The sequence below is a fragment of the Diabrotica virgifera genome, chromosome 2 (assembly GCF_917563875.1).
Source record: "Diabrotica virgifera virgifera chromosome 2, PGI_DIABVI_V3a".
NCBI lineage: Eukaryota > Metazoa > Arthropoda > Insecta > Coleoptera > Chrysomelidae > Diabrotica > Diabrotica virgifera.
In genome coordinates this window covers 32,255,283-32,283,131 of record NC_065444.1, presented here as the reverse complement: position 1 = coordinate 32,283,131, position 27,849 = coordinate 32,255,283, and the positions used below count along the sequence as shown (strand labels likewise).

Sequence of the window (27,849 nt, the reverse complement as noted above, 5' to 3'; positions counted from 1 at the left end):
ATTATATATAAATTTTCAGATTATTAACAGGTCTCTATAGTCATACTTAACCATATACAAATATAGGGTGGATTAACTAATGGTGCCACAATAATAATTTAATTGGAACGCACACAAAAGTTTGGGTGGTTTAAGGGAACAAATCCCCCATACGGAATGCACAAATTTCACTTTAATTTTTTTTAAGATGTTGCTTCCATAAGAATGTCACATGTCCATTTTCAATAAAAAATCTCTAAGAGTATTCGATATATGAAAAAAAAAATCGATTTCCATTTTGTAACTTCAAAGGACTGTAACTTTTTTGTGTGCACTATTGTATATAGGTAAGTGAGGTTCAATCAACCAATTTTTGACCCCAGAATCTGTGGTATAATTTATGACCAATCTTTTCGGGACACCCTGTATAATAGGCAGAAAGGAGAAAGACCTGCAACTAAAAAATAATCTGAAAATCTTTAAACGAGCTATAATACTGAGAGTAGAGACTTATTTTGAACCCCATTTAGGTTAACGTATATAATCTTCGCTAATGTAATGCACTCAAAAAAGTGAGCATAAAAAATAATGTCACAAATGTTATACATGTGGATAAAATTCCATGTGTTTTATCTAAACATAGTTTTTGTCAAGTTTCTTATCTTTTTATTATGTGAATCCTGGGTTAATCCATAAAGTATATAGTGCAATAAGTTAACATTACTTCTACATGATCTGAAAAAATTATACGGGACGGAATCATCAGATACGCAAATATTGGTGGATACGCCCATCCGTTCAAACCGTATCGTGCAATTCAGTTTCACTAGATAACAGAACCCGGTGCGCTATAAATTCATTTTCCTCTTTATGTGCGTGGAAACACTTGTTATCGCCTTTGAAATATAGCTGGAAAATTTATTTGAAGTAGAGGGCCACCGTACTCCATATAGCAGGGGAAATGGGGAGACAATGCGAAATGGCGGGAACAAAACGCGTATGGGAGGGCAAATGCGACATCATACCTTACCTTTTACTTTATAGACTGAAAATTACGAACCTGCCCCGGGGAAATCACGTCACAAAATATAGTAATTGCACGTGTACGAGACTCCAATGAAGTGTATATATATTAACATTTCATCAGGGATTCTGAGGTTGTTTTATGTAACCTTAATTTTAGGAAATGAGTTCAAATTACTTGGTAAGAGCGGAACTTTGTTCTAAAGGCTTTTGCCATTAGAACGATGCGTTTTTTAAATTATGAATTCCCGGTTGCGTACTATACGAGTGTATTATTCATTTTTATTTATGTAGGTACAGGATGTCTTAAATGAGATTTTAATACAATTTAATACGAACGAGAAAATGGTAAGGCAGTAGGCCCTGATGGAATACCTATGGAGGGTTGGAATGATAAGAGTAGGATATCATCATCATCATTTTTTTGTCTTATCCCTATGCGGGGTCGGCTTCCCTAATTGCATTTCTCCATACAATTCTATCTTGGGTCATATCAATAATAATCCCCTTTACCAACATGCCCTGCCTAATCGTCTCCCCCGTCTTCTTTGGTCTTTCTCTCCTAGTCCTTCCAGGAATCTGTACTTCAGCAATTCTTCGTATTGGGTGATTAGCGTCTCGACGTTGAACATGACCAAACCATCTCAACCTATGCTCTCTCATTTTGACACCAATTGGTGCCACACCTAGACTTCCCCTAATATACTCATTTTTAATTTTATTCTTTTTTGTCACTTCACTCATCCATCTAAGCATTCTCATTTCCGCCACATGCATTCGTTGTTCCTCTTTCTTTTTCACTGCCCAACATTCAGTTCCGTACATCACAGCCGGTCTTATGGCTAATTTATAGAATTTCCCCTTCAACTTAATTGGAATTTTCCTGTGACACAGCACACCGCTCGCTTCTTTCCACTTCATCTATCCAGCCGAATCAGCCATAATACCGATCCTAGGTACTTAAAACTATTGCTTTTCACATCACGCTCCTATGGAGTGCTAAAAATTGCATTTTTAACACGGTTGTAGAAAAAATAATTTAAAGCATTTTCAAAAATCTATCTCCAGAAATAAAAACAAAGTCTCTAGCTCAAAAATTAAGTGAAGTAAATTGAAAAGAATGTTAGGTACTATTTTTTTCAGCGAAAAAGAGATCACCCTAATTAAAATTAATCATTGACCTTATTTGGTCTTCTTTATTTATGTATTATTAATAGGTTGTAGAAGTTTGACAGGCTTAGAATGATTAGTTTAAAAAAAAAGTGGAGTTAGATGCGAATAACGAATTTTTGTAGTTTGGAAAAAAGGCCTTTTCTTCAGAATAGAAAGATTAGCATCAGAGATACGGAAAAATGGTTCAATATAAAATTGTAGCCTATTTAATTCGCAAGAGACTAGTTTGCAAAAAATTTTTCTACGGCAAAAATCGAGTGAGCTATTGACAATTAAATCTTGTAATAATATGCAAAAACCGCCTTTACCAACCCTTTCAAAGTCACCTGTTTTTGCGACTGAGGATTTTAAAAAGACTTAATATTAATAGGCTTATAGACCTTGTAAAAACCTACAAAATTATTTTTTACCAAACTTTCTAAGATAAAAAATAAAAAAGTTACGGTTCAAAAATCAATATATTTTTTTGAAGAAAAAAAAAAGGAGAAATCCTTTGGAAACTAATAATGTAAGTTAGCGGTGTTTTTAGTCATTGACGTCATTCATTCTTCTTTGTTTATGTATTTTAATAGATTTTAGAAGTTTGACTGGCTTAGAATGATTAGCTTTTAAAAAACTGGAGTTAAAAGCGAATAACGAATTTTTGTAGTTTGGTAAAAATGCTGATTTCTTCAGAATAGAAAGATTAGCGTCAGAGATATGAAAAAATGTTTAAATATGAAATTGTAGGTTATTTAGTTCCCAACTTGGTTTAAAAAAAATTTTTCTACGGCAAAAATTGAGTGAATCGTAAATATTATCGAAAAACATTGATTTTTTCTATATAAAACTAACACTTTCGATAGCGATTAAATCGAAAACTATTAATTTGATCAAAAAAATGTATAGAACATTTTTTGCTTAGAATGAATGTTTTCATCAACTTTTGCGGTCAAAATATAATAAAAAATGTCCACCCCCGGGATGGGCTGGCAACCACCCCCATGGTAAAAGCGCCTTTCGGCATCATATAGATTTTAATCCTTGGACTATTCACTACTTATTCTCAAATTTTCAAGCAAATCGATCGATTCTGTAAAAATTGCGATCTGAAAAGCTTCGGTTCCTGGACTATTAAGAGGATCGGTACGTATTTTCGGCTGCAATGCTATTCAAATAGGGATTCATTTTTTTCGAATCCTGAGAAAACTAATAAGTATTTTTGAAAAATTTAAACGCTGAATGAAAGATTACGTTATTAGCGAGGGCCGAAAGTCCCTGAGAACTTCTATAATGTTTATTTTAATAAGTTACAAGGGTGAAAAACTAAGAGAAAATTTAGTGTGATTTTTAATTTCAAATATATCATTCAAAATAAACTTTTTATTTATTCTAAGGGACTTTTGGCCCTCGGTAATAATTTAGTCTTTCATTTTGCGTTTAAATTTTTCAAAAATATTTATTGGTTTTTTCAGGATTCGAAAAAAATGAACACAATGCCGTGGTAATATTTTCCAAATCTATCTTTGTCTTACAACGCACTCAGCCGAATATAATATTGTCAGCATATATTGTCAGTCAGACACTGACAATCAGTGACAATTTTAAATATTTGACATTGCATCGGGAATATGTTGAGTTATTGATTAAATATTATTGATATATAGTGTATTTGATAAATAATTGATTTAAGACGTGAACTTAATAAAAAGTTATTTATTGTGTATTAGTTGTGGAAGATCCAAGCAGAGAATACATTAGGATAATATATTCTGTGATCCAAGTATTTTGTTGTTAAAGATGTTCAAAATTGTAAGCGTTCCATAACAATATATTATTAAAAAAACACTTTTCCTCTTTTCTCGATTGAGTATTAGTCTTTGTTGTACAAATAAATTATTACAATCACTGAATACATAGTTAGTGAACAAATTATCACATTTATTAACTGAATTAATAATTTGCAATTATAAAAATAACAGTTATCCAAGAACATTCAAAACCCATCTCTTTAAATTAATGATGACATTTTCAAGTAGAATGACATTCTAGTAATGTTTACATATCCATACCAGTGTGAATTTTACTACACGTAATTTGCCGTGTAAAGACAGAAAAAGTAGGGATACACGTAAAATATTTGCGAATTATGTACCCATAGCCTTAAAGTGTTTTGTATAATTTATTTCCCACAGAAAACTAATGTGTCCTTACTTAATACTACAGTTTGTACAAAATGTCAATTATCGAAGTTAACTACCTGATTGTGAAGGAATTAGATTATGAACTAAAAATCAGAAGCACAGTTACAAAAAGGAAAGTAGATGTGAAGAAAAAATTGGATAACGTTAATTAGGTAGGGCAATGATTCATCACTAAACCTAACTACATTAAATTTTGATGAGGAGCAAATTGCTCTTAATATTAAATGACTATATTAACTACACGAAGATTAGAGTATTTCGTGCAAATATTAATCAAGACCCTCACGTCTGCTTCTTAGACTAGAAAACTTAAAGTAAAAAAAACAAAAACCAACTATAACAAATTTAGTTCGAAAACGTTGTGTGATGTAGCCCTTTAAGGAAATTTTAAATAAAATATACCTTTTATAAAATATTTAAACTAATTTTTTTTTAAACAATGGTATATACCCGACTGCAAGAAATTCTTTTTCCATATGAATTTTAGAAAACTATTTTCTATTTTTTTTATTTTTCCCAATACATTAATGTTTAATTGTTATTTTCAACGAAAACTTTTCGTTTATAAATTTGCAAAAGTCTGTGTGTTATTGCGTTGCCGCTCCTGCAATACTTAGAGCAGGTGTATCGATGGATTCTTATGTAATTTTGCCTTCTGAATCCAAATCTGAAAACGGCATTTCGATATATCTAACCGTCTTCGAGATAATCGACCTCAAAATCTAAAATGTGACGTCACAATCTGGTTATCTCCTACAGACGCACTAAACGTCAGCTCAAATAGTTGATTAGGAAGTAGGCTACTTTTTTTTTAAATCTCGATTTGCCAAGCATAGGTTATTTACATTTGAGTTTGACACTTCGTGAATATCAAACTAAATTTTAAATTAAGTATTAATAAAACATCAATGACATTTGATAGTGAATTTAATTATTACATAAAATAAATAAGATGTTCAAAAATACAATTTGAGTATAAATATTTTAAAAGCAATAATTTATTAACAGTTTTAAAAAGGTTTATACCAGTATAAATACGGCCTCCCCTTTATGATAAATGGACTGTTCCATTTGCTATAAAATTAAAATATTATGTATACCTAGTCGTTCCCTAAACTCGACACAACTGGCTAGTGATTGTAGAAGGTAATTTTTTTGTTTTTTGAGAATTTTGCCGAAATTGGCAAAATTACTAATTATTTAGTAATAATTATTAACTATTTAGAAATTATTTTTTTGTCGAATTGGCAAAATTATTGACTAAAATCACTAGCCAGTATTGTGTCTGTGTACATCCTTCTAATGGAAAAAAATATTTGAAGATTTTTCTCAAATTATGGATACTAAGAACATTTTCATTTATAACTCTTTTATTTTTAATTTGACAAATAAAAGTTATTCTTCATAAAAAGCTCTTCTTGTTCTAAGATTTATGATGCAACCGTGTCCCAAAAGTAGGGGAACGGTCGAATATTTCGCGAACTAAACATCGGTTGGAAAAACTGAAAAATAAGTGTTCAATCATTTTCAAAAATCTATCCAATGACACCAAACGCCAACTCCTACTACACCCCCTGGAGGTGGGGTGGGGGTAACTTTAAAATCTTAAATGGAAACCCCTAGTTTTTCTTGCAGATTTGCATTCGTTACGTAAAAGTAAGCAACTTTTATGCAAGACATTTTTTCGAACTGTGGATAGATGGCGCTATAATTGGGAAAAACGATTTATCCTGATACCATAGTAGTCCAGGGCGGATCTGTTTTGACATGGACGTTGAGAGGTGACTCAAATTTTTTTGCAGAAATTGCTTGAAAATAAATCAAATAATAATATTTGAGTTATCCTCCCTCTCAAAAAGGTCCGGAACATTGTTTAAATAATCAAAATGTCAAGAATTAAATGAAAAATTCGATTTTTTTCTTCGTTTTTTGAGTATAACTTTAAAAGTATTCATTTCCGAGAAAAGTTGTACCAATATAAAAGTTGCGTAATTCAATTTACTACAACATACAATTGGTTAAAAATTTAAAAAATTGTTACCCTAGTGGCAAAATAGCAATAATTGCGAAAAAACCATACAAAAACAAGTATTGGAATTTTACGTCTTTCAACCATTTATGCTACACTTAGGACCTTCATATTTCACCCAGAAAAACTTTATGATACAGTAAAACAATACTGTAAATTTCATTAAGATCGGTTCAACAGATTTTGCAAAATAAATTTTGCAATACAGCTTTCGCAAAAAAAAATTCATTTTTTCAAAATGTTACAGGACTGAAAATAAAGCAGATAGCAAGTAAAATTTTTTTTTGCTTCTAGAAGTGTACTGTACCTTTCATTTGCAATTTTCAAAATTATAATCGATTAGTTAACACGGCGTCAGAAAATTTTTGAAATAAACAATAATTTTTGGTGCTACGCGCAGGACAGCGGTGTTCGATTCACACAGGTTGATTTCCACCAAAATGTCTTCCAATCTTTATCTAATATATGTTTGTGAAATATTGTTTAAACAATTGCATATGTTTAAAAATAATAAACTTTTATTGTTTAAGTTAAAATATATGAACAAAGAAAGTTTTTGCTAATAAAAGTGTTATTTCAAAGGATAGAGTATGTGTTTTTATTTTGCAATAAACAAATTTATTTATTTATATCGAAATGTCATAAAAATTAAAATGTATCAATCATTATCAAAGGTCATTGGAATGCCCAATCAGAGCAACCTATCCGCTGTCCTGCGCGTAGCACCAATAATTAATGTTTATTTAAAAAATTCCTGACGCCGTGGTGTTAAGCGATTTTAATTTTACAAAATTGCAAATGAAAGGTACAGTACACTTCTATATGCAAAAAAATTTTTAACTTGCTATCTGCTTTATTTTCAGTCCTGTAACATTTTGAAGAAATGAATTTTTTTTTACGAAAGCTGGATTGCAAAATTTATTTTTCAAAATCTATTGAACCAATCTTAATGAAATTTACAGTATTGTTTTACTGTATCATAAAATTTTTCAGGGTGAAATATGAAGGTCCTAAGTGTAGCATAAATGGTTGAAAAACGTAAAATGCGAATACTTGTTTTTGTATGTTTTTTTCACAATTATTGCTATTTTGCAACAAGGGTGACTATTTCTTAAATTTTTAACCAATTCTATATTGTAGAAAATTTAATTACGCAGCTTTTTTGTCAGTACAACTTTTCTCGGAAATGAATACTTTTAAAGTTATAATCAAAAAACCAAGAGAAAAATCGAATTTTTCCTTAATTTTTTGACATTTTGATTATTGAAACAATGTTCCGGACCTTTTTGAGAGGGAGGATAACTCAAATATTATTATTCGATTTATTTCCAAGCAATTTCTGCAAAAAAATTTAAGTCACCTCTAAACGTCCAAATGTACTAATATTTTTACAGAGGCGCCCTGTTCTATAGGTAATTTATAGAAACGGTCTAATATCTCGAGAAATACACTTCCAAATAAGAAACCAAAAAACAGGTTTTTAATATTTTTCGAAAACCTATCGATAAACACTAAACATGACCCTCCAACCCCCTGGAGGTGGGGTGGGGGGTAACTTTAAAATCTTAAATAGCAATCCCCACTTTTTATTGCAGATTCGAATTCGTCATGAAAAATTAAGCAACATTTATTCGAAACATTTTTAACAATGCTGATAGATGGCGCTAATAAATCGTATTTTTCCAATTAAAGCGCCATCTATCAACAATTCTAAAAAATGTTTCGAATAAATGTTGCTTAGTTTTTCATGATAAATCCGAATCTGTAATAAAAAGTGGGGGTTGCTATTTAATATTTTAAAGTTACCCCCCACCCCACCTCCAGGGGGGTGGGTTGGAGGGTCATGTTTAGTGTTACTCGATAGGTTTTCGAAAAGTATTAAAAAAATTTGTTTGGTTTCTCATTTGGAAGTGTATTTCTCGAGATATTAGACCGTTTCTATAATTTACCCATGGTATCAGGATAAATCGTTTTTCCCAATTATACCGCCATCTATTCACAGTTCGAAAAAATGTCTTGAATAAAAGTTGCTTACTTTTACGAAATGAATCCAAATCTGCAAGAAAATCTAGGGGTTTCCATTTGAGATTTTAAAGTTACCCCCCACCCCACCTCCAGGGGGTGTAGTGGAGGTTGGTGTTTGGTGTCATTGGATAGATTTTTGAAAATGATTGAACACGTATTTTTCAGTTTTTCGATCCGATGTTCAGTTTGCGAAATATTCGACCGTTCCACTACTTTTGGGACACCTTGTATAAAATTTTATTAATTTTATACGAGGTATATAAAAAATATGAATTTCGATCAAGAGTAAACTACCTTTATAGTTCATAACATTTAAATTAGAATGATATAATTGCACATTAAAACATAATTATTAATTCTACACTACTTCTCATAATAGAAATAAATATACAAAGTTTTCGTTATGACAATGCTCGCATTTTCAGCTTGTTTATTATGTATTTTGTATGATCGCATTTTTGAGAAAAACACTTGTTTTGAAGACTAGAAAACTTAACGACATGAATAAACAGTCCCATAACATGGTCAATAAACCTCGAAAACTTCGAAAACATAAATCGTATCTTCTTCTTAGTTCAGGGAGACTGTTTAATCTCTGACACTTGGTCGTTAGATCTTTATGCCTAGGTTTTTACATTGAACCCTAAGTTCTGTGGTCTCAATGAATGCCAATTGTTTCTTTATTGATCGTTTTAGGATCTATTCTGGTTCAGTCCTCAGTTAACCAATGAATTACTGCCTCTTATCACTTTGCACATTGCAATGTTATAAGATGTGTATGGTAGTCTCTCATTTTCTGCACCATGGTTAATTCACCTTAACAAGTTTGGATATGTGTTTTCTTAGACGACAATGTCCAATGTCCAATTCGGTGACTATTTTAATCTAACTGGGACTGTGCTTGATGAAGCAGAAGGACAATATAGCATAATCATTAACATAACCATTAATATATTGGATCCAGACGATAAGATAATAAAAAAAAATAAAGTCCAGAAGACTCCAATGGGCAAGACACCTCAGAAGGTAATATAGCAGGATAGCTTAAAGCTATGGACGTAGAGAATTGAAGGGTTGTAACGCCACGCAGTAAGTCGGTAAGAGTATTTTAATATCTCGTTTATTGAGGTTCATCAAATTGTTCGAGAGTATTCTATCAATATTCTTGATTATTTTCTTAGTCTGCACTTGCTCTTGAGTAGCTCTACATTTCTTTTGATAATTCCTTATCAGACACTTCTGAATCTCGTTTTTATTGCATCTTTGTTGATATCACAGAATGATTCTTGGCCTACAAAGGTTTCTCTCGATCTTTGTTGTGTCGACAACAGTCGTCTCGTTCATTACCATGTACCCCTTCATGACCAGAAACCCATATTAAAGACACTTTATCTATTTCCAGGTTGTTGAGGAAATGTTTGCAGTTTCTCACCAGTTTTGATTTGTTGAATGGGTTCTTTATTGCCAGAATAGCCGCTTGGCTCTCTTTATCAATGTTGATTATCTTTGCTCTGTGTTACCAATCATGATTTCATCAATACAGGCAATCAAAACCAAAACCAAAACCAAAACTGCAGCCTGGAACACAGTTGTATATTGACCTAGGCCAGCGATACTCAACCTTTTCTTTCCCTGGGCCACATAGTAGCTATTGCCACAGCTTGCGGGCCGCGCTCTAGGTGAAGTAATATACAGTATGATACAAATGAAAGGAATAAATTCGTTGTTTCGTAAATTGGCGACTATAAGGAAAAATCCTGAAACAGGTCAATTTTTTATTTTTAAATTATGATTTTTGGACATAATATATATTATACTAGTGACGTAATCCATCTGAGTGTGATGACGTAATCGATAAATTTTTAATCAAGAATAAAGTTCGTGTGCTAGCTCATTTGAAAGGTTATTCAATGCTGTATTCAGCAATTTAAACATTTTTTGCATATTTTATTTTTGAATATGAAGATTCACACAGGCATGATCAAGCAAACAACGTGAAGAGCAATTTATAGTTATTCGGTGTTAATTTCCATAATTCTCAAAATTGATTTGCATCTCTTTTTTCTTTAAAAATTGCCTCCAGATTTGTATCATCTTTAAAATCAATTATACCTACATCTGACAACTTTGCGCTATTAAATCCCAATGCCGCAAATTGTGTAGTAGCGGCTACTTCTAAGTGCCAGGGATTTTCCGCTAATAGAAGATATTTCCTAATTTTTCGCAAATCATTAAATCTTTCCTGAAATTCATCGCTCAATAAAACTAAGTATGTAATTAGAAATAGTAGCAAAGTTTTCTGGGGATACATCAATTTCATCTTGTTGATCTTTTACCAATGTCGAAAAGTTATACAGATTTTTTATATTAATTTCCTCGATGTACCTACATCTTTAGCTTGTCCTTGAAAGCAAATACTTTATTCTTTAACTGCGAAATAATTTTATGTTTACCTTTTAATTTGTAAACGACGATTAAGTTCGCCAAGTTTTCCTGGTATGTCGCAAATAAATGCTCCACCACCAACTATCTTTGACCAAAATAATTTGATCGTTTACAGAGCCTTTAAGTTAGCCTTCGGGCCACATAAAAAATGCAAGAGGACCGCATGCGGCCCGCGGGCCGCAGGTTGAGTATCACTGACCTAGGCTGTAAGATTTATTATAGTTACAAGTTACATGTCTGCCCAAATACTACTTATTATTAAATTTTCATTAATACAAAAAAGTAATAACCAGTCTTGAAAATTCTCTAATTTTATTTTGTCTTAATTAGATTGACGTTTCTTAGCTTTCTTTTCGTATTCTTTTACTTTGAGCTTTTTTAAATTCAGAGTTGAGAACGTGTATGTATCGAGCTGTAAATTGGTGCCGAAATTTGTAATTATTACTGTAAATACTAGTTATTAAAATTAGTTTTCGCTCAAATAGTGACTAATGATAATTGTGTTACGTGCTAATCCTCAAGAACAAGCTGTGACTTCAGTCAGTAAGAGATGTTTTAACACATTCAGTGTCAAAAACTGAATGTAGTAACACATTCAGTGTCAAACTATCAATAGTTTTTCACTGTTGCTATCCCGTCCCAACGGACGCCAACGGTTAGGCAACCTGTATTGCAGTGATGTATCCAAGACATCCAAAGCGTAATATAAACAAATTCAAGTTACTTTTGACTACATGAGTTACAATTTAAATCAATGTTCCCCCACTGTTAGCATCACCATGTCTGGACCCAATTCTTCCAGTAATCTTACTAGTTCATATGCAACTGCTACTATAACTAAACAACGTCCGAAGTATCCCAAGAAGTCCGAAGCAATTTCATAATTAGTTGTACGTCTCTATAGTATCCAATGATTGTATATTCAATTTTTTTTCTTCATAATTTTTACCTAATGTTATTTAAGAATTAGAAATTAACTGTTATAATAATTAGTTTTAAGTCCTTATTGTAATTAATTATTGTATAACCAATATTGTTTGTGTCAATGGCCATCGCTGCCGAGACACATAAATTTAAATAAAAAAAAATTCAGAGTTGACCCTATTTTTATTATTTCAATTTGATGTTTATAATACAATTAGGTACTGTATCAGTTTCCTTTTTAACGAAGATCTATTAATCGAAAAAAAAAAGGAAAAATATATCGTTGAAAAATAAATTGTTTTGTAGCTTAGACGAAAATATAAAAATACTTAAACAGAAGCTCGCTAGTTTGTGAAAAACGTGATTCACATGTAATATAGCTCTAAGTAAAAGCTCCAAATTTCGTCGAAGTTTGATGAAGGTAATTACGGACTACGTGCTTTATAGGTGGAGAATATTGGAGATTGGTTTTATTTTAGTATACGGCTTTTATTTGTTCAGGGTCGTTAAATAAAAAATGAACACAATCTTGGCAGTAGATGAAAGACAGATAGAAAATATATATGAGCAATATTTTTACTTTTCGACCATTTTTTTAGGGGATTTTTACCAAATTTTAACATTATTGTAGCTAAAAAAGTAGCGTATAGTTATTTTTTAGACCTCTAGGTACCCTGGGCCTGAGATATGCCCCACGAAAGGGTCAAAATAGCCCTCCTTACCCTATATTTGAATCAGTCATTTTGAAAAGGGGTCATCTCCACTTTTTTAAATTTTACAGGAGAGGTCAAAAACTTTTTATCTTTAAGACTATTAGGAAAATAATTGTTTTAAGTATTTTTTGGGTTTAATACCCACTATACAAGCTGATGAATAATTTAAAAATATTTTTTTAGGTTTGAAAAGACCTAAAAACCGCAATTTTTTTAAAAATTAATGACCCGTTTTCAATATGAACAGGTATGAAAAGAAAAAAATAGTCATTATAATGTGAATATTGTTTATTACATACATTAAATGGCTAAATACAAGCTGATGAATATTTTAAAAATGTTTTTAAAATTTAAAAGACCTAGAAACCTCAATTTCTTTAAATAGAGATGGCCCGTTTTTAAAATGAACAGATGATGTTCATTTGTTGCCCTATAGCTGAGTACTGAGTACTAGGGTGGAACGAAAAAGGTCAAAAAAAATAAAAGAAAAGAAAAATTCTTGTGGCTATCGTTTAAAAGTTGTGTCAGGTGATGAAAACAATTAGTGCGAGAGCATTTTGAAATAAAAAAATATCTTGAGGTTCCATATTGGATTTGAAAAATGAAAAAACAAAAAAATTATTTTTGTCGAAAAAATCAATATGACTCTGATCAGATTTCAATGATCGTGTTTTACCAACTAAGTGTGACATTCTAAAGTGCTTTCTCTTTATTCGTAATGAACTTAAGTTGACAAATAATAATAAAGATCCATCTATCGCCAACGTCTTGAATGCCGTTGCAACGAAAGTAGAACAAATTTATGAATAAAAGCTTATATTCCAATATTATCGCATAAGTGCATTCAAGATATGATTAAAAATATTTATACAGAGTATCAAAATCTTAAGCCATAGGTACACAAAAACTCAGCAAGCATCTGATTCATAAATAGAAAAGATTTGAAGAAAAGATTTGAATTTCCAAAGGAGCGTAAAAAGTTATTGAATATCGCGACTTGCAAGTGCAACATGACTGGAACTTTGTGTGTGTGTACTTGTGATAAAATTAAGAAAGTCCCACAAAATGAGCGAATTTTTCTTCAAGATCAACGATCCTGTCGAAAAATGGCAATTGGACCAGTGGATATTTCAGCATCTGCAGCAATAAGGAAAAAAATGGAAAGAACCATGAAGGCAAAGGCAAGTTCTCAAAAATATAATACTGACGAAATTGTTCTTAAAGCATGTACCGTAGATTCCTCTAATCCTTCCATAAGTAGCAGCTTGTCTGACTCAAATTCTTTTGATGCAGATGATTATCAAGGATAATTCATTGCTCCTTTGTCAACAGTTACAGTCCAACCATCTACGTCACACATACTGCGGCACTTCACTTCAATGGCTAGTATGCTTATTTCATTGCAATGAGCTACGTTTATGACATTTAATTCAACAGTTAGATGGACGCACCAGTGGACCACTTGGTTTTACAGGGCCAATAGGGAAACTTCTGGAACGCTGTGTAGTGAAGGCTGTTGTCGATTTTGTCGCAATAGAAAACAACCTAGCAATATTATTAGAAACAACAGACCTTAGTACCGATCAGAAGTACTTGTACCAAATCAGTCAAGCAGTTGCTGCGGGAAAATGTCCTAATAATTTTAGCCTTAAAAAATCTGGGAAAATATCACACGCAAGGTGGCTGACAGTTGATAATCGGTTGCTTCGATTGTATGTTGGAACTGAATAACCCAGCCCCCAATTAATTATGTTAGTAAGTTTCATCCAAAAAGTGTATGCACCAGTTTGGTTTTATATAAAACTGTATCCTAACTGTTCGGATGGTTCAAAATATTTATGGCGAATGATCCATTATTTACGATCTCTACCAGTTGACCAAAGAAAAATTGTCGATGCCGTTATCCAAAGGAATGCTTATTTTGCCCATCCCGAAAATGTATTACTCGGTATGATGAAAGATGAACGAAAATATATACGGAAGCTAGGACTACGCAGAGTGCCGAAAGCTAGAGAAAATCAGAAAGAAAAAGATCCGGTGAGTCAAAATACCAACATTAAATTTTAGTGCTGCAGATTATAATGACTTAATTTCTGTTTCTGGATTCAAAGTTACGGCTCCTCCTTTGCTAAAACATATTTCCAATGAAGATGTAAGGGATATGATTGATTCTGGGAATTACAACAACATAGAGGTCTTAAACTGCCCTTGTCATACAAAATCCATGGAAAGGACTGTTAAGTTAGTAACTGAAGCATCAGGTGCTGTTTGTGGACCAGAATCAAGAGATGGCTTTATTCGTTCAAGGTTACAGTCTAGAAATATGCCGTTTTTTAACACAAAATCAGACTACCAATCTTAAAATGTATATTGTATCATAAAACAATTATTTAGATTCAAAGAACTGATAAAAAATAAACTTTTAAAATTTTATTTTTTTTTGTTATTCACATAAATTTAAATTTAATATGGAACCTGAAGATAGGTTTCAATACAAAAAACATTTCTTACAGTTTTAGTATACATCAAAACACAACTTTTTCATAAAAAATATGAAATGATGACTTCGAATTTTTCGTTCCACCCTACTGAGTACCTACATACATACAAGATTATTATTGTCCCTATTCTCATGAAAAATACAAGTTTTTTGTTCTTATTTGGAAAAGTTAGTAATGATTTTCAAAAAAGCGACTTTTGAACCTTCTTTTTTTAACAATCAAGCAACCAATTAACAAACATATTAGTATTTAAAATTAAATAGCGATTTTATTTATAGGTAAAAAACGACGATTAATCTTTTGCATATTTTGTTTATTACGTATTGTTATTACCAAATTTATCAAAAGAAGTTGATAGATAACTTGGGAAAGTTAACTCCACTGGTCTATTAATTTTAAGGTTAGGTTTACAACAGTCCTCATTTTTATTTTATAGTTTAGATGTTACTTTTTACTTGTATAGAGTATAAAGCATAGAATGTTAGTCTTTACTTTCGATCTTATAGGTATATTTTTCGTGTATAGATAGTCGATATAGTGTGGTAGAGCAAATCAAAAATATATTTCTGTTTTACCTTCATATTAACACGAGATCTGCATGAAAAAGCTTGATATAACCGGTAAATATTGCATTCTTTCTACCTGTCAGTGAGTAAACGATTTACAGAGTTCATCGTCTAGCCGCAAGATTATCGAGCCATACTACTGGCCGGTGTTACGCTTATAGTATACTACGTTACACATATTCATTCATAATATTAACACTCACCTGTATAATGCCACCTTTAGCCGGGGTGAAATTAACAATCTCTATGCGTAAGTTTCACCACTGTGCACTCTCTCAAGATAATAATTAAAATCTGGCCGTTTTAACCTCAAACCTCACCACTTCTGATGCCAACTATGAAAATCGATGCATTGTACAAAACCATCACTTAAAACATCACCCCTGATTCTACGTCCAAACCGCGATAAACATCACTCTTAGTATTTTCAATGTTCTTGGCTAGTAAAACATCAACCGTCTTAGAATAAGTTTTAGGTATTTCAGGTACACACCTCTTCTTCGTGGGCCAATTCGTAACATATTTTTGGATGAGAACTCCAAAATCTACTGCGTGGATTTTTTACATTATCGAGAAAAGCGTATACCGAATTTTTTTAGCCCGAACATATCAGTAAAACATAGCTCATTGTTTTTAACTATTGGTCAAATATTTGACGACTGAACTAATACAAATAAGAAATAAATATTCATTTTAAATTGTATACACAAATTACTAGGTTAAATAAACAATTTACAAATGACTTAATTGCATTTTTGTAATCTACGCGATGAGGTAGGTAACTCAAATTAAAAAAAACATCTTTTTTCGTTGATTAGAACCAAAGATATTGCAATTTTTATAAATTTGAAGTTATGAATTGAGTTTGTAAGTATAATAAAATCGAGGTTGCAAATTGATTTAAATCTCTTTAAATAATGAAATCATTGTATATTACCAATTGAACTAATAGGTTTGTTCTAGCATCAGTTTCAAACGGTTTGAAACCATCAGCGAATAGTGGACCAGCGCGAGTAGAGGGGATAGCACTGGTGACTGTATTATGTTTTCTCACTGACCAACTGTTTGCTGACGGTTTCTGACTAGTTTGACTGTTTGCTAGAACAGACCTATTATTATTATTTATTAAACTATCAAATGAATCTCTAAATTGTAGCCATTCACCTGATTCACCTGAAAATGTCAGCGAATTGATGGCAGGCAACTTTACTTCTGAAGCATTAATGAATTTATTATTCTCTGAATTTGCAACGGAACTTGTATCTGTATTAATTACTTTTACAATAGTTTGCGCTTGTGAAATTATGGAATAAAAATAATTTTCGAATATTTAACCGTTTTATATTCGTTGTGCAAGTCCTCTTCCTCTATTAAGCATTCGATGTCTACTTTTACCACTGAAAATTCCGTTAGTAGACTCTTAATGTGAAAGTCTATTTCTTAAGTCTCTATCGTCAATTGAATTGATTTGTGACATGAAATTATGTATATATGTCGGAAAGTTTGTTAAACGGGCTTTTAAGCCACCTTGCTTGCCACGCGGTCTTTTTAAATCTTCGATTTTTATTAAACACCAATGAGCAACTATTTTTTTAAGTAAGTGCAAATACAAAACTGGACTATGTATATATGACTGTAATATTTAATAATAACTTTAACACTAATTTAAAAGGATTTTTTATGATTGTTCAGTAAAATTTTGTAAATATCCCATATAATTTACCGGTCTTAACCGTGATAATAAAATCAAAAAGCGATTTTACATTGTTTATAATATATTGTTTGTAAGTAAAAAGTAACGTTTAATCTTTTGCATATTTTGTTTTTTACATATTGTTATGACCAAAATCAAAAGCTGTTGTTAGTTGTTAGATACCTGTATTAGAGATCAGAGAGTGTCTTATTGGGAAAATCGTAACTTGCCTGATCTATTAATTTTAAGGTTATGTTCTACCGTGCTCACTTTTATTTGACAGTTTCAGATGTTACTTTTTATTTATATAGAGTACCTATATAGTATTATATGTACCTATACATTCCTTATTCTTTACTTTCGATCATCTAGGTATATTGAATGTACATGTATATAGCTGTATATAGGCACACTTAGTGTCGTAAAGCAAATAAGAAATATATTTCTATTTTACTTTTATGTAACATGAGATCTGAATGAAAACTTTGATATAACCGGTAAATATTGCATTCTTTCTACCTGTCAGTGAGTAAACGATTTACTGAGTTCATCGTCTAGCCGCAAGATTATCGAGCCATACTACTGGCCGGTGTTACGCTTATAGTATACTACGTTACACTTATTCATTCATAATATTAACACTCACCTGTATAATGCCACCTTTAGCCGGGGTGAAATTAACAATCTCTATGCGTAAGTTTCAGCACTGAGCACCCTCTCAAGATATAATCAAAATCTGGCCGTTTTAACCTCAAACCTCACCACTTCTGATGCCAACTATGAAAATCGATGCATTGTACAAAACCATCACTTAAAACAACACCCCTGATTCTACGTCCAAACCGCGATAAACATCACTCTTAGTATTTTCAATGTTCTTGGCTAGTAAAACATCAACCGTCTTAGAATAAGTTTTAGGTATTTCAGGTACACACCTCTTCTTCGTGGGCCAATTCGTAACATATTTTTGGATGAGAACTCCAAAATCTACGGCGTGGATTTTTTACATTATCGAGAAAAGCGTATACCGAATTTTTTTAGCCCGAACATATCAGTAAAACATAGCTTATTGTTTTTAACTATTGGTCGAGTTTTGTTTTGGCTATAAAACTGAACACTGCGTTGCCGGACTTCTGGACGCTTTCCCGGAAAATTCCTCTTTGCCGATCACAGATTTACGGTCTTTAACAGATTTTCCGCTCGGTTTATGCAATATGAATATAACCAAAAATTCAGAAAAAAATATATAAGAATACTGCATACATTGTTTTTCTACATTGAATCTACGTTGAATCTACATTGTTTTTGATAAAAATGCCAAAAAAAAAACGAAAAAAATTAGTTCTGGGACAAACATCAAAAGTAATAAATGATTGTACAGCTAAAATAGTAATCACAGACTTTACGAATTCTAGAGTGGGAAAGGAAGTAGAAAAATGTACCGATATTATAGAACCATACGGAGAGGACAAAATCAACAATGATGGAAAACTATAACTTGAATTCTGTTTAGACAAAAGGTAATATGATGATCATGGCTACACATTTCCAACATAAGAAGTCGTATCATACTATAGTGCAAAAACCAGATAGGAACTGTATAAGAGACGTAAGGATAGGAAGAAGCTATGAAATAGGCATATGATCATTCACTATTGGAAACTACATTTAACAACAAAGAAATAGAAATATAAAGCACAGAAAACAAGAATAAGAAATACAAGGAAATAATTAAAATATTAAACCAAGGGAAGAATCAACGAAAATCAGATATACGGAGGAGTTAGAGACGGAAATAGACAACGAATGAGAAATGGCAGAAATAATAGAAGAAGAATATTTAGAAATTCTATGAAAAATGCAGCAAAATTAGTATGTGGGACCACTAAAAATAATAATAAAGAGAAAGGGACACCATTGTGAAATAAGGAGGTAAAAAATCGAAATCAAAGATAAAAGAAATTATTTTGGAAAGTATACCTACAAGACAAAACGCAAAAAAATATGACAGTTATAAAATACAAAGTTAAAGAAATAGTCAAAAATAAGGAAAAGAAAAGCTGGGACAAGGTCAAAGAAAAATGGAAAAAAACAGTGAAGAAAATGTAAAATTCTTTTATACAAGCCTAAAAAAATTACGAAACAAAAAAGAAATAAAAATAAGACTTAATCGCTGACAATGATATAATGGAAAAATGAAGAGAGAGAAAGATAGATAAAAAAATAACAGTCAAACTAAAAAAAAACTAAGAAAAGAGTCCAACAAAGCAGGGCCGCCGCTACAATGTGTGCTAAGTGTGCATCGCACACGGGCGGCCAAAAGCAGGCCACTGATGATAATACTTTTTTTAAAACGAAAATAAATTGCAATAATTAAATAGTAATGATTCAGACAATTCTGTAAACTATTATTATTATTACCTGGTAATACTAAAATGAGATTCATTTATCATTTATAGTTCTTTTTCATCCTAATCGAAACAAAAATATCAGAAAATATTATTTATTGTATGCACTGTCCTTTTGCAAGTATGGTCATAAAGCAGTTCCGGGAATACTTTTTTATTCAAAGCGGCTGGCGGCTTTCGGACTTTTAGACATTTTTCTCGTCCCCGTGTGGAGGCCGCTCAAGTAGAATACCTCCACAGCTTCTCCTGCTCATCGTAAAAGACTACAAATTGGAGCAGCTGTCCGCTCTCCTCTAGCCAAGCTCCTAACCTGTCCCTGTGTGATAGTTAATACTCCCAACTATCATACGGTATCATATGTACCTATCATAGGTACACGTCCCGATACCCAAACCTATACCCGAGGAGAAAAACTCTGAAACCAGTGGAGGAAACCACTGAAAACAAATGGATATGCATAGGGATGACGGCTATGTATCATCCTAATATACCGCCACCCCAACCTCAAGGTGTAACACCATCATGCCGAAGGGGTGATGGTCCAAGGGTAACATAGTGGGTTACAAGCGATGCCTAAGGGAGATGGCGAACCCTAGTGGAAAATAGTATTGGAGAGGCAAGTGCGCACTGCTCCACTGAACCGATAAGCACGACCCAACTCGTGGGAAGAAAAATGGGACAAAAAAAGAAAACAATAAAGGCGAAAAAGAGAGCAGCGAGGGCTAAAGAGAAAACAAAAGAGGAAGGGAAAAAGGAAGGGACGAAACTCGAGGGGAGAAAATCTGGAGGCGAGAAGTGGAAGAAAAGGAATAAATCGGATCTAGAACCAGTGCAATCAAAAGCAATGGAAAAGACGGAGAAGATAAGAGGGAAAAGAGGGAAGGAAGAGAGAAACAGCAAACCAAGAGACAGGAAGAAAGAAAAAGAACAGGAAGAGGAAAAGAGAGAGAAGAGAACAGACAGACAGACATTTCATTTATTAAAAATAATAGGTGAAAATAGTTTCTATCCTTGTGGAATCGGTACTCACAGGAAGGAGAGCATACGTTCAGATACAATTAGCGTCTCTTTGGAAAGACAATGGAGTCGAGTTTTCAAAGTAACAAGACTCAACACATTACTTCTGCACATTTCTTTAAATACTAGTAAGGTACATTTTTCCAAAGTATTGAAATTGTAAGAGGGCGGCAAATATTAAGTTGCACACGGGCGGCCAACACCTTAGTGGCGGCCCTGCAACAAAGGATGAAATAATAGCTGAATTAAGCATGTGGAAAAATGGTTGAAGGAAATATGGAAACAACAAATACCAAAAGAATGGATTGAAGTCACACTGTGACAGTAAGTACATATAAACTTTAGTAGGTATACCACCGAAGGTAGATAATGACATAGGAGAATATCAATGTGGATTCAGAAGAGATGCAGCACAGAAGATAAAAAATAATCTTGCTGCGCGAAATAAAATCACCTATATGAGGCATCTACAATGGTCCTATTCATAGATTTTAAACAAGGATTTGACAGAGTAACGTAACAAATATACAAGACACTACTTGAATTGATAAGTTGGAAGCAAGTATGAGGGTGCGACAAGGGCAGCCACTATCATCACTTTTGAACAGTATTCTTCTTAAAATTGTCGTCAAAAAAGCCGGAATCAACAGTACAGGACTTGTATATTAACAAAAACACCAATGCCTAGCATTCGCTGACGACATACATGGTACTGATATCCAGAAGTAAATAAGAAATAAAAGAAATACTAAAACGACTAGAAGTTAAGGCAAACAAGAAAGGGATATACATAAAAAAGAAAGGGTCGAATTAATGGAATGAACAGAACGAGAATATATCCAAGCACTATACCTGACAAGAATCATAGAAAGAAAAATATATAAATTCGAAGAAATAGCTAGGAGCGAGATTGACCAGGAGATAAAATATGAAGGAAGACACCCAAGCGAGAATTATGGTTGGTATCGTTGTATCTTTGCTCTAACTAAACAAATTATTGAGGTAAAAACATATCTAGAAGGGATAAGATACATAAAACAGTGATAATACCTACAGCATTATATGCCAGTGAAATATGGACTATGAAGAAACCCGAATAAGTCATGATCCACGTGTGAGAAAGAAGTCATCAAAAAATATTTGGAAGAAAACTATGGAATGAAATTTGAATAAAAATAATTATAGTCCTGTCGCCAGGGGGGGGTACAACGGCCTCCTTAATTCAGATGGACTTACCCAAGTTTTTATGTATTTTGACACGTAGAACACGAATTTTTTGGGTAACAGTTGATCCGGATGTCGATGAGATTGTTATAAACAAAGAACTTGAGGAATTACATAACAGCGATTTTTCGCAAAACAAAACGTTTTTTTATATTTTTTGGGTGATTCTCAGCAAAAAATATTCTTACAAGTTTTTCCGTAGGATTCATAGTTTTCGAGATAAATGCGGTTGAACTTTCAAAAAATCGAAAAAGTGCAATTTTTGAATCCGAATAACTCTTGATTAAAAAATAAAATAGCAATTCTGCTTACTGCATTTGAAAGTTCAAGTCAAGTTCTATCGGTTTTAATTATTTGCAGTGCTAAAAATTCATTTTTTTTATTGTTAAATAAAGCTATAAACACATAGTGTTTCCCGTGCCCAAGGCATGCGTTTTAATGTACGTAATCTACGTAGAAATTGTCTGTATGCGCGCCTACTCGTTCGATTTATATGAGAAATGTATTGAAAACATCATTCAAGCACTATGTGTTTATAGCTTTGTTTAACAATAAAAAAAAATAATTTTTAGCAATGAAATAATAAAACCGATAGAATTTAACTTGAACTTTCAAATGCGGTAAGCAGAATTGCTATTTTATTTTTTAATCAAAAGTTATTCGGGTTCAAAAATTGCACTTTTTCGATTTTCTGAAAGTTCAACAGCGTTTATGTCGAAAACGATGCATCCTACGAAAAAACTTGTAAGAACATTTTTTGCTTAGAGTGACCCAAAAAATACAAAAAAAAAATGTTTTGTTTTGGGAAAAAGCGCTGTTATGTGATTCCTCAAGTTCTTTGTTTATAACAATCTTATCGACATCCGGATCAACTGTTACCCAAAAAATTCGTGTTCTACGGGTCAAATACATAAAAACACTTGGGTAAGTCCATCTGAATTAAGGAGGCCGTTGTACCCCCACTGGCGACAGGACTATTAAATATAAAACTAGAAAAGATGTAAGTAGAACCAAATATTGCAGGAATCATAAAATCACAAACACTGAGATGGTTGGGACATGCTAAGCATAAGAGCAAACGTCTTAAGAGAACAAGCAATGATATGGTAAAATTGATTTGTTTAACACTTCTAGATTATCAATAGTGTTATTACACAGTAATAAAAGTTTAATGACATTCCTGAAACTCTTATCTTTAAAAATATTAATTAAAATTAGAAAAAACAATGTAAGATTTATCGCATCATGTACTAAAACAATAAAAATTATTTTTTATTATAATAGACTTAATAACAGAATTAAAAACATTTATGTAATTATTTCAAAGAATTTAATATTTTTATCTATTCGAAGAACGTTAAAGCGGCGTTTTATTGAATTACTTGAAATATGTTGAGAATCTTTTGTGAAATTGACAGGGTAATTAATCGTTATGATTTATTTAATCTCTAATTAATTATGTCGTACGTAATTACTAATTAGTGTAAAAAATGGATGCTGTAAAAGAGAATGTTGCCAACGGTTCTATTTGGTCTAATTTTGCGTTTCATTAAGCCACTTCAGTAATGATATTCTTAATTTGTACATGCTTATTCTATTTCCGCAGCTTCTTAAACACACATCGGAAAAGTATAGGGATATTTCTAGAAAGAGGCGTAATTTCTTTCTTAGTATTTCAATGCGCATTTTATTTTTTAAGATGAGTATATTATTATCAATGTTTAAATCTTTATTGATCTCTTGTTCGTTGTTATGTTAGAATAGATTTCGTATACCGGGTGGTGATTGGAAAACGGGCCATAGGAAACTCAATGTAAAATTCTAAACTGTTGAATTCCTGGTTCCCTAATTATTTTACATCAAAAGACATTAGAAACTATTTGTAGAGGATTGCAATCTGTATTGAAAACAACTATTAAAATTGTTCTACGAATTAAACATATTCCAAAATGTTGTAAAAATGTAATACATTTTTCAGTCTTTCAGCCCAAAATTAGGCCACACACAGTGCAATAATGTGTCACAATGAAGTTATTATTTTCACATTTTTTAACTGTCAATATTTAAATTTTATCATTTATTGTTTAAAAACAATACAGTTGATAAGATACTCTCAGTTACGGAGAAAGTATTAATATGTAATAAAGATTTTTTATTCAATCAATGGTGTGAGCACTGTCAGTTAAATAGTAACGTGTGGCCTAACTTTTACACACATACCTACTGTGGCAAATGTATTATATTTTTCAAAATTTTGGAATGCGTTGAAATCGTAGAACAATTTTAACTTTTGATTTTAATACAGATTTCAATCCTCTACAAATATTCTCTTATGACTTTTTAATGTAAAATAATTAGGGAAGCAGGAATTCAACACTTTATAATTTTACATTGAGTTTCCTATGGCCCCTTTTACGATTAACCACCCGGTATAAGTTTTCCATTCGGCATTTATCTCTTTTAGCGCTAATATTATCAAGACTCTATCATTCTCTATATATTTCTATTTTCAGTTAGTTCCTTTATTTTCTTGTGAAGAAGTTTGTCATTGTGTTTAAGTCTTTAGTCTTTTATCTCTTCGTTTGTTTCTAGAAGCCACTTCTAATTTACCTCCTTCTTTTCTTATTTTATCATCTCTTATCTTTGCTATCTTTCTTCTTTTCTGTTTTGTGAATTTCTTTATATTTATTGCTATCTTTATACTTGTGTTGTCTTCTCAAATTCATCATTTCTATTTATCATCTCTCCCCCTCCCCCCCCCTCTCTCTCTCCATTTTCCTTATTTCTGTCATTTATCTATCGTTCCTTTCAAAAGGTCATCTATATTCGTTTTTCTTATTTTTGCGTTCCTTCTTCTTGTAGTGCCTATCCGTTTCGGATGTTGGCGGCCATCATGGCAATCTGTACTTTGCACACTGCTGCTCTGAAAAGATTTGTGGTTGTCGTGTTGAACCATGTACGTAGATTTTTCAGCCAGTAAATCCTTCGCCTTCCTGGTCCACGTATTCCTTCTATTTTCCCTGCAAGATTAGTTGCAGCAGTCCATATCTCTCGCTGTTCCTCTGATTTAAATAAGGTATTCGATTTTGTCTATTTTTATAGTGGTTAGCAGCCTTTTTTCTAAAATGAATAACCATTTTCAATTATCTTTTTTTCTATTTACAATTTCAACAAAATAGCCTGAATAGAAGGGCGGTGAGCAGGATCGCGCCATCCACGTGTGCGCCACTAGAGTTGTTACAAAAATTTTACGAGATGATTTTTTAGAAATTGCGTATTTTTGGGCGCCATTAAACGTTTTGCACACAGGCGCTACTACGTGATGGCACGGCACTGGTGGTCAGTAAAAGATATTGTAACGATATGATGCCAGAGCGAGCGATGGGCCGGTCGACCAGAGACGACCGTAGGAGCATCCGTGTTGGCGCATAACACCGCTGGGGGAAACCGAAGGAGTGGTGGCATCGAGAGCATATTTAAGGCGAGCCAGGAGAATGAGAAAATCAGTTGTTGCTAGCGTGTTGGACTAGCAATAGCTCGATTGGCAGAGATGCACCCGTATGTGAGGTGGAACTATGCCTAGGTGGACGCCACAGTAGTGACGTGGAGTCTTGCCTTGACTGTTGGAATGCGTTTAAATGCCACTTTGCCTTGACCCCAGTGGGCGGTAGTAGCGAGGAACGAGTGACTGCGTGTCGCCGTTCAGCCGTGCCGCATTGAAGTGAAATGCGGTATCTCCTGATCGGAATATATGGCTATGTTGGTACGGTATGGGGCAAAATAAACAGTACTGAAATTCTTATGCCTCAAATGTGTATGTGTCATGTGCCAAAACGTATTGAGTGGTTTCTGAACGTTGATATAACGTTTGTGAATATCACGTTAATGTAAGGTACTTCATAATCGTTCTCAGTTTGGCAGAAGAAATTTTTATATTGGAGTAATATTTTTGGCCATACAGAAAAACTCACGAAAACGGTCCAAGTTTAAAATAAACAATGGTTTTAGCAGGACAGGACAACCTGTAACACTACCAGGGAGTATCTTTGAATACTGCGCGATCATCTTGGGAGTTGCCACTCACCAGAACTAACGCCACCAGATACGTAAATATTATGGGGAATGCTGAAGGAGTCAGACAAATCCACCGTCTGCCATTTCAGAATTGCGAATTAGAATTTAAATTCGTGCCAGAGGCAGGGGCGGATCTAAAAATTTGCCTTGGAAGGGGAAATTTGCCTTAGGGGGAACTTCCACTGAAAAACCAACCAAAAGACATAAGAAAGATAAACTCAGATTACATAAAAGACATAAATAATAACTTATAGGCGTCAAGTTCCCTTAATTTTCCTAACTAGTGTGTTTATTGGGTTGAATTTGTCTTTCTGTGGTTTTGGTTTCATGTGAGCTAATTTATATTTACGTTTGAACAATTTTTTTCTTGAATTTTGGACCTTGTTAGGGGCCGAAATTTCCTCATTTTTCCTCCTCGTAGATCCGTCACTGGCCAGAGGATATCTTTAAGATCTGTTTTATCGGGAACGTTCGTCGTCATGAAAAATATTTGCAAGGCTATATCATGTATTATTGATATATAAAGAATCATAAACACTTCAATATTCATTTCAGTACTGTCTATTTTGCCGCATACTATATTATTTATCGTATCATTTTAATATTACTATTATGTTCGGATGACAGTAATGAGTATATTGTTTTTCCTTCGCAGAAAGTAAAATTATATTTTACATTATTTTTAACCTGTGTTTTACTGAGTCTGTCGTCTTAAAAGAGCTACCCGTTAGAATATCTTCAGGATTCGACGATAAAGCGACACTTAGAAAGTTTCATAGAAACAGTATAGAAAAGATATACAGAGAGAGTCTGTAAAGTGGAATAAATTCAATATCTCAAATACTAATTGTTTTTTTGGAAAATGCTCAGACCCGTCGATTAGTATTTCAAATTGTCCTTTTTGACATTCAATAATAATGTATACAGGGTGTCCCAATTTAGAGATATGACGTCATCGTCGATTTTCTTAAATGGCAACACTGTCATTTTGATAGCTAATTTGATAGGGTTTGTAAAGTTATACATAACTGCAAAATATCAAATTTTTATTCTCTACCATTTACAAGATAATAGAAAATAACAAAGTTATATCTGTAATTTGGAATATATTCAATAATTAAAATACTAACTGTTTTTTTGAAAAATGCTCAGACCCGTCGATTAGTATATCAAATTGTCCTTTTTGACATATAATAATAATGTATACAGGGTGTCCCAATTTAGAGATATGACGTCATCGTTGATTTTCTTAAATGACAACACTGTCATTTTGATAGCTATTTTGATAGGGTGTGTAAAGTTATACACAACTGCAAAATTTCAAATTTGTATTCTCTACCATTTAGATGATAATAAAAAATAACCAAGTTATGAAAAAGAAGTAATCAACTAATAATTGAATTTAATTATTTCAATAAATTAAGCAAAAACTCATAATGTTGCCCTCAATTATTGTCAAATTGTCAATGGGCAACGTTATGAGCATTTGCTTAATTGAAATAAATAAATTCAATTATTATTTGATTACTTCTTGTTCTTCATAACTTTGTTATTTTTTATTATCTTGTAAATGGTAGGGAATAAAATTTTGAAATTTTTCAGATGTGTATAACTTTACACACGCTATCAAAATAGCTATCAAAATGATAGTGTTGCCATTTAAGAAAATCAACGATGACGTCATATCTCTAAATTGGGACACCCTGTATACATTATTATTATATGTCAAAAATGATAATTTGATATACTAATCGACGGGTCTGAGCATTTTTCAAAAAAAAACAGTTAGTATTTTAATTATTGAATATATTCCAAATTACAGATATAACTTTGTTATTTTCTATTATCTTGTAAATGGTAGAGAATAAAAAT

At 32.5% G+C, this 27,849-nt stretch overlaps 1 protein-coding gene across 2 annotated transcripts in view; it reads right to left on the bottom strand.

Moving 5' to 3' along the window:
* Positions 1 to 18,334, bottom strand: part of LOC114327271 (caskin-1) — a 475,220-nt gene extending 456,886 nt beyond the window's left edge. Inside the window, exon 1 of one of the 2 annotated variants that reach the window (XM_050643568.1) lies at positions 17,901 to 18,334. The gene's annotated coding sequence lies outside the window, so the exon portion shown is untranslated. Of the gene's footprint in view, positions 1 to 15,764; positions 15,784 to 17,900 lie in introns of those variants that run through there. The other variant, XM_028275825.2, reaches the window with a different exon arrangement.
* Between the last annotated feature and the right edge of the window lie 9,515 nt (positions 18,335 to 27,849).